Raw genomic sequence first — 12,585 nt, forward strand, 5'->3', positions numbered from 1 at the left:
CCAGGGTTATGAGAAATTTTAGTTTGCCAATGTTGTGTTGTGAGCTGCTGATGTGTTAGTCCTGAAAAAGCATGGAGAAACAGCAAATTATCCGCAATGACGTTTTTGTGCATAAAACCTGACGGAGAATACAATTGCTCGGCTGTACGTCCTTTTCACGGTTTAAAAAAATATATTTCTTTGCTCCAAAAGCCGTGAGCAACACAAGTATGTTGATATCTTCAGCTACAATAGTAACTGAGTCAAACGATTGGGATGCAGCAAAAGCAGAACGAACGATGAAGGGTGTCTGCATCTGATTGTACTTGGTCGACAGTGAAACCCACCTCTGAGAATGAATTTTTGAGAAGTACAATGAAATTAGCCTTGTTCTTCTCATTGCCAAGAAATTTCTCGTGTGATAACGTCGGTACGGTGTTCTTATCGAATTGTACTTCTGTCGACTGATGTTTCTGCGTGCGACGCAAACGCTGCCAAGACTTAGTTCCTGCGACTTCGGGGTCTTCTGAGTAGCCGTCTTGTAAAGACAACACTAATACGTGAGACCAATAGTTTGTCAGATAAACCATAACAATCATTTGCACCCCTTTTTTCAAGATGGCGGTCGCGGGACAAGGACTGCAACCCCACAAATTTGGATTTAACTTTAGACTAACCCCCCCTTGATATATAAAAAATAAAATTGCGTCCTCTGACAAACGCAACCCCAAATGTAACTTTTCAATGGCTTACTATAAATCGATTGCCTCCAGCCAACTATAGTCAGGTCGGGGTAACAATTGAGTATAAATAAACAGTGCATCATGGTACAAGTTAAGTAATTGTCGTATTTAATTATCATGCTAGCAATATTTCCACATGCTAAATACGCCGATATGGTATTCATTTACGGTTTCTAAACAATGGAAGTGCCAATGGGAGCAATTGCCGAGTATCCCCATAGATTTCGAAATCGATGCACTCTGCAATTGCACCCTAATTTGACTATAGTTGGCTAAAGACAATTGATTTACAGCGGCCCTATTAAAACTAGATAGTTAAAATAAAATAATAGTTGTTGCTATATTTTGGAAGCGGTTGAGAATAAAAATATAGTTTAATAGCGTTTTTGTCTGCAAATAATCTCTACTTCAATTTCCCAAAATATTACCCCTGAATACGCCCAGAAACAGCGAATGCTCGGACATAATTCGAAAATTGGGAACTGTAATTTCCAAAAATACCCTACCCCGACGAACATGCTAATCATAATACATACATAATTTTTGTTAAAATATCTATAATTTATAGTACACTACACACTGAGTGGTACAGTATAATTGCCTAGTTTATCGAACAACAATGAAATTGCAAAGTACGCATATGAAGCAATGAAGCAACGTGACCTACGTGACTTATGTGCTGACTTGCTATTATTTATTAATTAAGAAGATAAAATACCTATTTAGTAGGTAAGTACTGGAAAAAGAGCAAGAAATGAAATGTTTGGTAACTACCCCTTTCGAGCCCAGCCTGCTTTTAATACCAATTAGATAATATTCAACCAAAAAGGCTATCTTAACAGTTTGATCCAATTTGACCAACCATGGAAAATTTCTTCAGAAAAACTTTTTGCAAAATTCATTATGAAAAATCTATTAACCTATTCGGTTGCATACAACAAAACTTTAGAGTTTTTCTAATTGCTTTTCACCAAGTGAGTACCATCCTAGTTACCATCCGTCTACTTAAAGAGAGAATAATAACCCATTCTGTTGCATATAACCATGAATAAATAACTTTAGAGTTCTTATGATTGCTTTTGGTCAAGTAGGTACCATCCTTGTACTGGGATACATGCAAAGCATCAGTTTGATGATGATTTCTTTGGACTTGTTGTTCACAAGATGTTATTGGAGGATGAATGCAATCATTTTAAACCATAAAGACCATCTTTATAGTTGAACCAATTTGGCCAACCAAGGCAAAATCCTTCAAAAATGAACTTTTTGCAAATTTCTTTACGGAATATCGAATAACCTTTTAGGATGCACATAACCATGAGCAAATAGCCTTAAAGTTTTTATGATTGCTTTTCACCAAGTAGGCACCATTCTTGTGCTGAGACATATGCAAAGCAGTTTGATGAAGATTTCTTTCGAATTGTTGTTCACAAAATGTTATTGGAGGACGGATGAAATCATTTTAAACCATAAAGGTCATCTCTATAGTTTGAACCAATTTGGCCAACCAAGGCAATTTTCTTCAAAATAGAACTTTTGGAAATTTCATTATTAAATACTGTGTCATAGACTGTTGGCAAATTGGAAAAGATTTTAGATAGACCTCTGACTATGCAAGGTGTATTTTTTCCATTTCCAATGTAGGCGATCTTGTAAAACGTAAGAGATACAAAGGGTGTCGGTTAAATGGACAAACTTATGTAGCACTTGTATGTTAGAAATTAATTTTATATCTTTCATGGTACCTATTCTAATTAAAGGTCTCAACAAAAGACTCTGTTTTTTTACCAACTACGGCTCTTCTTCCTTTCTCCTTATCAAATGAGAGGGTTGGGTAGGGACTGGTTATATCCTTCATGGTACTCTAATGAAAGTTCTCAATGAAAGTAATGGCTATCAACCATCTTCTTCTATTCGACTTCTTATCGTGATAATAATAATAATAATAAAAAACACAAAACTCCTTCACAGAAACACACCACATTTTCACAACCCACTCGTACTCAACCGCAACGAAAAAACCTTAACAGAACTACAGGCTCACAAAATACTGCAATATCTCCACCAAAAACCCAAGCAACCTCACATACGACCTCAGGAACAAAGAAACACCATAAATACAATTAAAAAACACAAAACTCCTTCTTCACAGAAACACACCACTTTATCACAACCCACTCGTATTCAACCCAAACGCAAAGCCAAAGAAACACTTACACAATAAACTCCATTTAATAAAATTACAGGAATTATTATAATGATTTTTTTTTGTTTTGTTTTGTCCTGATAGCGTTGGCTATTGTGCCCATCAATAGCTATGTTGGTAAGTATGAAATACATACTATCTCTAGATTTCCAATGTGAGTGTTTTTTTTTGTTTTTTTTTTTTAGGACCCTACATAACTTCACCAGACACAGACACAGACACTAATCGTTACTTGATTTTAATCCGTGCGATTAGTTAACCAGGCTAGACCTGAGTTCTCACAAGATACACCGACCATAATAATAATAACATTTAATAAATGTCCAACCGAAAGGCTTTCCAATTACAGGACAAACTTAAAACTAATAATTATGCGAGTAGTGTTACTTCATATAACTAAAATAGTAACTAACGTAATATACGAAAAAGAAAGCGACTTCTAATAAAAAATAACAATAGAAAATAAAAATTTAACTTACAAAAATGTCGGTTACATAAAAACTCGCTAAAAAGAAATCTTAATACCGCCAAAAGGGTTGTTCACGTCTATATTTAACCTAAAATGTTGTTCTGTATTTCATAACGAAATTTGCAAAGTTCTATTTTGAGGAAGCTGCCTTGGTTGATCAAAATGGCTCAAACTATGGAAATGACCTGTTTGGTTCAAAATCATCTAACTAATCCTGCAATCAGATTTGATAAATAACAAGTCCAAAGAAATAATCACCAAACTTCTTATGTTTCTTCTGATACTTGTTGCTAATAGATAAAAAGCAATCACATTAACGTTAAAGGTATTTGCTCATGGTTACATGTCACCTAAACAGTTGTGTTGTATTTGATAATGAAATTTGCAAAAAGTTCTATTTTGAAGAAAATTGCCTTGGTTGGTCAAATTGGTTTAAGAAATGGAAATTACCTTTATGGTTCAAAATAATCTAAATCATCCTATAATCACATCTTGTAAACAACAACCCCAAAGAAATAATCACCAAACTTCTTTGTATTTTTGTTTAAGTACACAGATGGTACCTATACAATTACCTATACATACATGGTGAAAACTAATCATAAGGCTTCTAAGGCTATTTGCACATGGTTGTGTGCAACCGAATAGGTTATTCGATATTCCGTAAAGAAATTTGCAAAAAGTTCATTTTTGAAGGATTCTGCCTTGGTTGGCCAAATTGGTTCAAACTATAGAAATGGCCTTTATGGTTTAAAATGATTTCATCCGTCCTCCAATAACATTTTGTGAACAATATTTCGAAAGAAATCATCATCAAACTGCTTTGCATATGTCCCAGTACAAAAATGGTACCTACTTGGTGAAAAGAAATCATAAAAACTTTAAGGCTATTTGCTCATGTTTATGTGCATCCTAAAAGGTTATTCGATATTCCTTAAAGAAATTTGCAAAAAGTTCATTGTTGAAGGATTTTGCCTTGGTTGGTCAAATTGGTTCAACTATAAAGATGGTCTTTATGGTTTAAAATGATTGCATTCATCCTCCAATAACATCTTGTGAACAACAAGTCCAAAGCAATCATCATCAAACTGATGGATGGTACCTAGGATGGTACTCACTTGGTGAAAAGCAATTAGAAAAACTCTAAAGTTTTGTTGTATGCAACCGCATAGGTTAATAGATTTTTCATAATGAATTTTGCAAAAAGTTTTTCTGAAGAAGTTTTCCATGGTTGGTCAAATTGGATCAAACCGAGGATCAAACTGTTAAGATAGCCTTTTTGGTTGAATATTATCTAATTGGTATTAAAAGCAGGCTGCGCTCGAAAGGGGTCGTTACCAAACAATTGCATTTCTTGCTCTTTTTCCAGTACCTACCTACTATAGTATTTTATCCTCGATTTTATCTTCTTAATTAATAAATAATAGCAAGTCAGCCTATAAGTCACATAGGAGTGACATAGGTCACATTGCTTCACATGCGTACGTACTGTGTAATTTAATTGTTGTTCGATAAACTAGGCAATTATACTGTACCACTCAGTTCTTACTATAGATATTTTCACAAAAATTATGTATTATGGTTAGCATGTCCGTCGGGGATAAATCTGATAAAGCATGCTTGAGAGATGTTTGACAAATGCGTACGAGTCGTAGTCGCGATCGCGACCAGTCTCTCGAAGAAAATGATAAAGTATACAATTTTGATAAGTTAACCGTGTGTCTAACTCTACAGCTAATGCCCGTTTGCACAGACAAATTTAAGCGGGGCTTAACTTAATCGTAGCTAAAAACCATGGCAACGATTATTGAGACAATGGTTGTCATGGATTTTAAGCTAAGTCCCGCTTAAATTTCTCGGTGCAAACGGTCATTAGAAAATTAACAATAGTGCCGACTTAATTTGAAACAAACTGTATAAAGGCGGCCTCACATTACATGGCAAACTAGACGAATGTTGGTGATGCGTCGAGTTTGCCATAAATGTGTATGAGTCGCACATTGCCAACGTTCGCGTTTGTCAACGTTCGCCCAGCAGTCGGTAAACGGACCCACTTCAAAGGACATTCGCCATGATACTGTATGAAGTGTAGGGAAGTTCGACATATAATGTGTATGACCCACTTGACAAGCTTTAATTTGGCAAGGAAACTTGTACACATCTGAAACGTTGGCGTTCGCCTAGTTTGCCATGTAATGTGGGGCCACCTTAACGCTCTTAAACCTTTTACACTTGACTTCGTTAAAGAATAAAAGTAGTAAAATTTGCACGGGAAGTTATGAACAGTAATCATGGAGTAGTCTGACTAAACGAATACTTTCATTAGTTTGCATCAAAGAATAAACCAATAAACAGACACGCTTTGTGTTTCTAATTCAGATGATTTTTACAAACGTTACGTCCAGAGTAGCCGAAATGGTCGGTCGGCCACCGCCGCCGTCGGTCGGATACCTGTTTTTATGCGAAATGGGAGTTATGGACACTTTTTTTTATGCGTCTTTAATTTATGCGAAATGCCAGTTACGGATATTTATGCGAAATGGGAGTTATGCGTACTTTTTTTATGCATCTTTCATTTATGCGAAATGGGAGTTATGCACAGTTTTTTTATGCATCTTTAATTTATGCGAAATGCCAGTTACGGAGATTTATGCGAAATGGGAGTTATGCGTACTTTTTTTTATGCATCTTTCATTTATGCGAAATGGGAGTTATGCACAGTTTTTTTTATGCATCTTTAATTTATGCGAAATGCCAGTTACGAGAATCTTATTTATGCAAAATGGGAGTTATGCGTATTGCCAGTTATGCGTAGTTTTTTTTATGCGTCGTTTAAATTATGTCACATGCCTGTAAATGAAAATTCATTTATGCGAAATGGGAGTTATGCGTGTTTGTATTTATGCGAAATGCAACGTCACCTCATCAAGCAGTGTCCTTTAACGTAAATTTCTACTTACAAGCAAAACACCGAAATTCAGCCCATTTGAAATCAAAGAAAAAATTCCCATTATCTGCGAAGAATTCATTATCGGCGAGTTTCCAAATGCATTTTCTTGACAGAAAGACATCTGATAACGTCTCCACGATGCGCTCCAGATTGTACCCAGACGTTAAGAACAATCCCTGCCATGAACGAAAAGAATTGGAATCCAAGGTTAATTCTATTTATTTTTGTTTAAGTATTCAAAATAAATGTAAGAAACGAACTTGATTAATTGATCTTAAAGAATTCAACCAATCTTTAAATTTCTGATATTAAATGTAATTTGCTATTTGAATTTAGTATACATTCAATTTAAATTTTTATCCAGCAATTGCAATATTTCAAAGCCAAACTGAAGGGTGCATTTATTACCGAGTTTTTCAATTTATTGTACTAAGGGAATTTTATTTTGGTACAGTTTTAGTTCAAAATTTCAAAACTTTGTTAATCGAAGGGCAATTTCAACCCTTTATTGCAACAAAGGCCGTTGCAACGCCCAGGGGTCTCTTTTTTAATGATAATTTGTTCCTCTTATAATAATTTTAGTACCAGGTACCATTCCTCGCCTAGACGGGGTTGGAATGTTGTTTTTATTTTATTTTGTGTAATTTAAACCTGTCCTAGGTCTAAACCTTTTCTCTGGACATTCCGTGACCCCATGTTTGCATTTGAAGTTCGGCTTCAATTTCTGAACTTAAAGCGCTTACTCCTCCTCCGCCTTTGATCTGTTTAATTTAATTCATCAATACATAACATAAACAATTTGATCTCACATGCATTTTTACAGGGCTGGATAGGGAGCGAGTTTTCCGAGAGCCCATTGCTCTGGGAGCAAATTGTCCTAGGACTCCTAGGAGCGAATTATCCGGGGGCGAATTATCCTATAATAGGGTACATGACAGTGGAAAAAGAATAAATAAATTTTTGTTTCGTAAGATAGAGTAAGGTGTCAGGGTATCGCAAAATAACTTTCTTTGGTAATGTACACGAGAAGCTATTAGATTTTAGTAAAACTAAAATTAAAAAATAACGACATTTGTCACGTGATATCAAACGCCAATCAGAGCGCGTGACGTCATTATCCTAATCCTCTGTGCGTTTGTAGAGTTTGTCTACGTTTTTTAATTTAGTGCTTGTTCCATTTTATCCTAAAGTTTAGTTTTTAAAACCAGATAAGAATGGAAGGTGGATATACGAATGCGGATAGCAGCAAATCTGCCAAACAGTGATGAAATGATGTTGGTAATATTTCTTGCATCAAACACAGATTTTTGTTCATCAGAAAACTGCCATGAGTCTTGTAGGTGTTTAAGTATGGAGATGATTCAGTAAGCTATGCCCACTTTAAGACTTTTCTGTTACGAACATTTTGTAGATAAAGGTCTAAATTGATAAAATAGTTCTTAAAACAAATTTTTTGGAAAAACAGTTTTTATGGCGGGCACTCTTATGGAACCTTACATTGGGTGCAGTCGAACAGAAGACTCTGGCAACTTATTCACAGTTAATGTCAAAATTTGCCCGCAATATACGATTCACGTAAAGCTGTATGTAGTTTCCTTCGTTGTCGACGAAGAAAACAATTATTTTCTTTGCCCTACCATCCAGCTACTTTTACAATCCTTCAGAGTCCAAAGGAGTACTAGGGTCGATAAAGTCCTTTATCACGTTCAACAAGTCATGATCAAATGGCTCAATCGGATTCGGAAGTTGTCCAAATTGTTGTCTACCGCACGCTTCAGGAGGTAACGTACGTGAAAAATGTGCTACTCATGTCAATATAGTTTTCTATGATGAGCAATCGTCGAAAACCCTTTTGGATTTCTCTACTCCATGAAGCATTTGAATGGTACAGCATCCTTGGAACCAGATTTACCCGCCTGGGATACTTAGCTGTGCTACAGAAATATGTGACTACTGAGCCCTACACCACGACAAAGTGTACTTCATGGTAGGGCACCACTTACGGTAGTTATAATTAATCACGAAATCTTTTATACTATTTACGCTGAGGTTATGTGCATAGAACAACAAACCTAGGATGGAAACTGTAATGTAATGTAAAAATGACGCGCCATCTCGTGTATGTTCTCAGCAGCTTTTTGCGTGAATGGCGCCAAATTTAAATATTAAAATGTAAGCTACGTCCGCATGATACTGAATTTCTCCGGATCTGTAACAATAACATTGGATTTGACTAACTGAAACCTAAAAGGTAAATGAATCCAGCCAGTGAAGTCCAATTTTGTTTGTTAGGGGTCCAAATAAATTCAGTTTAATGCGGATGCACCTCACCAGTCAGGGCCTTCAAAGAGTACAGAGCACTTGTTTTATAAGTAACAACTCCAATTAATCCAATCAAGGAGTTATATTTAATTTAATATGATTATACAAGATACAAGATCAACTTCATGGAACTCTACTGTATGATGCTCTCGAGATCGTTCTAAAAACAAAATATGTAGCAATTTATTACAATTCAATTAGTGCTACCTGCTAAATATAATGTGCGAACTGCCATACGCTTTAAATCTCTTCGTGTTCCAGGTTCTAAAGCGCAGCCAGAAAAATGACGTTCACAAACCAAAAACTTTTGTGTAAATTTCTTCCACATTATATTCTAAACCAATTCTTAAAAACTTCGGGCTCCATTTTTGGGAAACGTCTTCACAATTTGTCACACAACATTTACGTTCTCGACTTGTATATGCATAATTCATTGTAATAATGAATACTAATTATACTTAAAGCACAATAAGCCGTCAATCAAAATTCAAAATTCAACTGTCATAATGGCGCACAAGCACTAAAGTCACTAGATTTAGTAACTTTAACACGCCCGCTAACTATGCGCCATCTATTGAATGTTCTCCAAACAAACTATATCTGCACTCAGTTGTTCCCGTTTACGTTTCCCTTCTAAGTTTTTTGTTCTGGGGTTATGTGTTTATAATTGTCAGGACTGTGACGTCACAGACACCGCCATGACACAAAACAGCGTTTTGGCGCTAGAATAAAAATCTACAATTTAAATTGCATAAATTTGCAATAATACGATTTATTTTGTTAAAATATCATATTTTAAAGTTATAGTAGAGGTATACGAACAGTTATAACTGGTTTTCAAAAATTTGTCATCTACCCTATTATACCCATACTGTCATTTATCTTCAGCGTCGTTTACGGTAGCGTCTAGTACTTTTGCACTATACGTCCCCCGACCGCAGCTTTTGGCAGTTTTTGATGTACATACCTTTGAACCTTATTTATGTGCTAAAATCACAACAATATAATGTAAAGTACTGACGCGCGGTTAACCGAATAGTAATTGTTTCATTAATGAAAGGTATCACATATCGTCGCCTGTTAAACGTTGAACGGCGCATATAGACACCCCTAATTGCAGCATGTCGTAAATATGTGTATACCGAATTTTTCAAATCTATCACTTTCCACGAATTTTTAATTGAGATGCTTTTAAACGTTGTATACACAGCAGTAGCTAAACAATGGTACATGCTCACATGCACAAATGTTGCAAACACAAAAGAAGTGTAATGGGTCGCTGAAACAATATAAGAAAATACTATTTACCGAGGTAAAAGAAAACGCAGTTAAACGTGGAATCAAAGATGAAATTCAAAGGGTAATTTGATTTGATGCGACGCCGAAGCTCTTTCTCTTTATTTTCGAACACGTCGTCAGGTTTCGCATTTTTTTTGCGACTTTACCTAAACGAACAATAGAGAACGTGAAGCACATATAAAGAACATATGAATATTTTTATGGGGTTTGTGTGTTCAGCGAAGCTTACGCTGCACACGAAATCTGATACGGAATGATATAGATACAGCAATAAAAAAGCAACTAAATAAAAATACATATCTAATGCCGAACCTTATGCAAGATGCAGACACCAGGAGATTTTTTCAAATTAACTCCTTTTCCCCTTTTTTATTTCGATCGTAAAGCAGTGAAAGTCTTTTGTTCTTTATTCTTACTCTGTGCTTATCTAATGGCATAATGTAGAAGGCACGCAAAAGCATATTTTAATAGTCTCCTGATACAATTTTTATAGATCTAAATATGCGTTAGGTTTCTAGCTGTGTTAGAGCCATTTGAATAGTTTTAGAGAGGCAATGCGACTATCATTACGTTCCTTTGCCGCCAATCTTACTCTAGGGCTAAACTCCAACTATCCAGTTTTAAAAGCTGAGTCGACCCAAAGGAGAAGAATTACCGGGACCGGGAATGGAACCTGGGTCCTCGAGTGTCGTAGTGTAGTGCTTTAACCACTAGACCACTTTTTACTGAAATTTCCTTTAACATACCTAATAACTTTCTATACGATTCTAGAGCGTATTCATACAGGCAGGTTCCATAACAAGATCATACCTAACCTTTGAAACGAGTCATTAGTTCTTTCAAAAAGTGCGGGTAAGTAATTAGAACTGCACTAAGGAACACCTATATTTCGAAAACGGTATTGTGGACTAATGCAAGATATGAAGTAAGAACAGTCATTAACTATATAAGCATCAAGGATTATGATCCGGTCGATAGTGCCACAGACATGTGTGATAAAGCTTATAAAATATGTGGGTACTCGGGGCGACACCAAGGGATACCTAAAGCTGTCGCGATTTTATCACACTTTTCTAGTTTTTTTCCGTTGCAACAAAACTTTTGTGTAAGAATAAAATTATCCGATTAAAAATCAAGCTCTTGTGTATTTACCCCCGACAAAAATTATTCCGAAAACACATGAAACAATTAAAATAAAACCCCTGGAACAAAGAAAAGCATACAAAGCTTGTTAGAAACAATACCCCGCACTCAGACGGTCGAAAAATAAAATAAAAGAAAACTTAATTTACGTCATTTTTTCAATAAGAGTGCTTTTTTACGTCGATTCTAGTATTTAAAGAAACACCACGTGGAGATAATGCTGTGTCTTTTTCCCAACGAACTTGGCATACGAATAACGATTTTGACACAGTTTTTCCTGTTTCCGATTCACTCGAAATCCTATAACTTTTGTCAGCTTCCTGAAAATGAATAGCGTCCTATTTTAATGTCCAAAGTACCAGTAGACCTATTTTCAACACTCTTTTAAAAAGAGTGATAGCGCACACGGATGGATAGACGGACGGATGGACAAAAATTAAAAGCTATAAAAAGTATCTGGCGATCTCAACTAAGTGTTATAGGGAATACAGACGAAAGAGGGCAGGGGACAAAAGGACGGGCGACCCTGTAAAATTATAAAGAAAGGAACTGATGATCCGTAATAAACCAACTTTGTGCTTATTCGTAAATAATCCCTCAGAGTTACACTTAATAGATTGAAATATTTTCATATACAGGGTGGTCCGTCATTATTTGTGGTATATACCGAAATAACGTCTACATGACGTTGTTTACACAACAATCTATTGCCATTTTATAATTTAATAAAGCCGATACTGTTAAAACCTGTGGTATTTTTTCTTGTATTTACATAGGGTTTTCATACTGGTTTGAAGTACCGGTCTACCGATTCTTAAGCAGTCATGCGACAATACTTCAGGAAGGAACTATTAGTACAATCTTACGACTATACTATAAGTGGAATTCGACAAATGACCCCCCTCTTTTGGTAGAAATTTCTATTAATTGACAAATTCCTACCAGAAGTTCTAAAACAAATACTATCAGAAATTTCACACTATTACAACTTTCAGAAACCATGAGTCTTATGTGCGTACATAAGAATGTAGATGAATGAAAGCTGAGGTGTCAATTTTTCAGCACCCTGTAGGTATAATTTATATAACGACGTGTGGTACAAAATGTTTGATATGGTATTATTTTCTTAGCAAGATTTCAAGTTTAGCTAATTTTTGAATATATGCAAAAAGGTTATTGCAAGTATTCTTGACAGAACAAAAACAAATCATTAATTCATTCCTTTATGACAACACAATGTGAAACCTGCAGTTTATTAAAAAAAAAGTATTCAATTTAGAAAAGAAGTTATAATGACGTCCTTAATAAGAAACTTATACCTGTAATCGACTATGAGATGATGGCCGCTAACTGTGGTGGAGACGTCACGTCGACTAACGATATAACAAAATTGAAATTTACATGAAGTAATAAGTACACGATTCACCCTTACCGAGCTCTAAAGAGTTTTTGTTTCATAATGAAGTTTTAACAG

Source organism: Photinus pyralis, unplaced genomic scaffold (assembly GCF_008802855.1).
Source record: "Photinus pyralis isolate 1611_PpyrPB1 unplaced genomic scaffold, Ppyr1.3 Ppyr1.4_LG1, whole genome shotgun sequence".
NCBI classification, from domain to species: Eukaryota; Metazoa; Arthropoda; class Insecta; order Coleoptera; family Lampyridae; genus Photinus; species Photinus pyralis.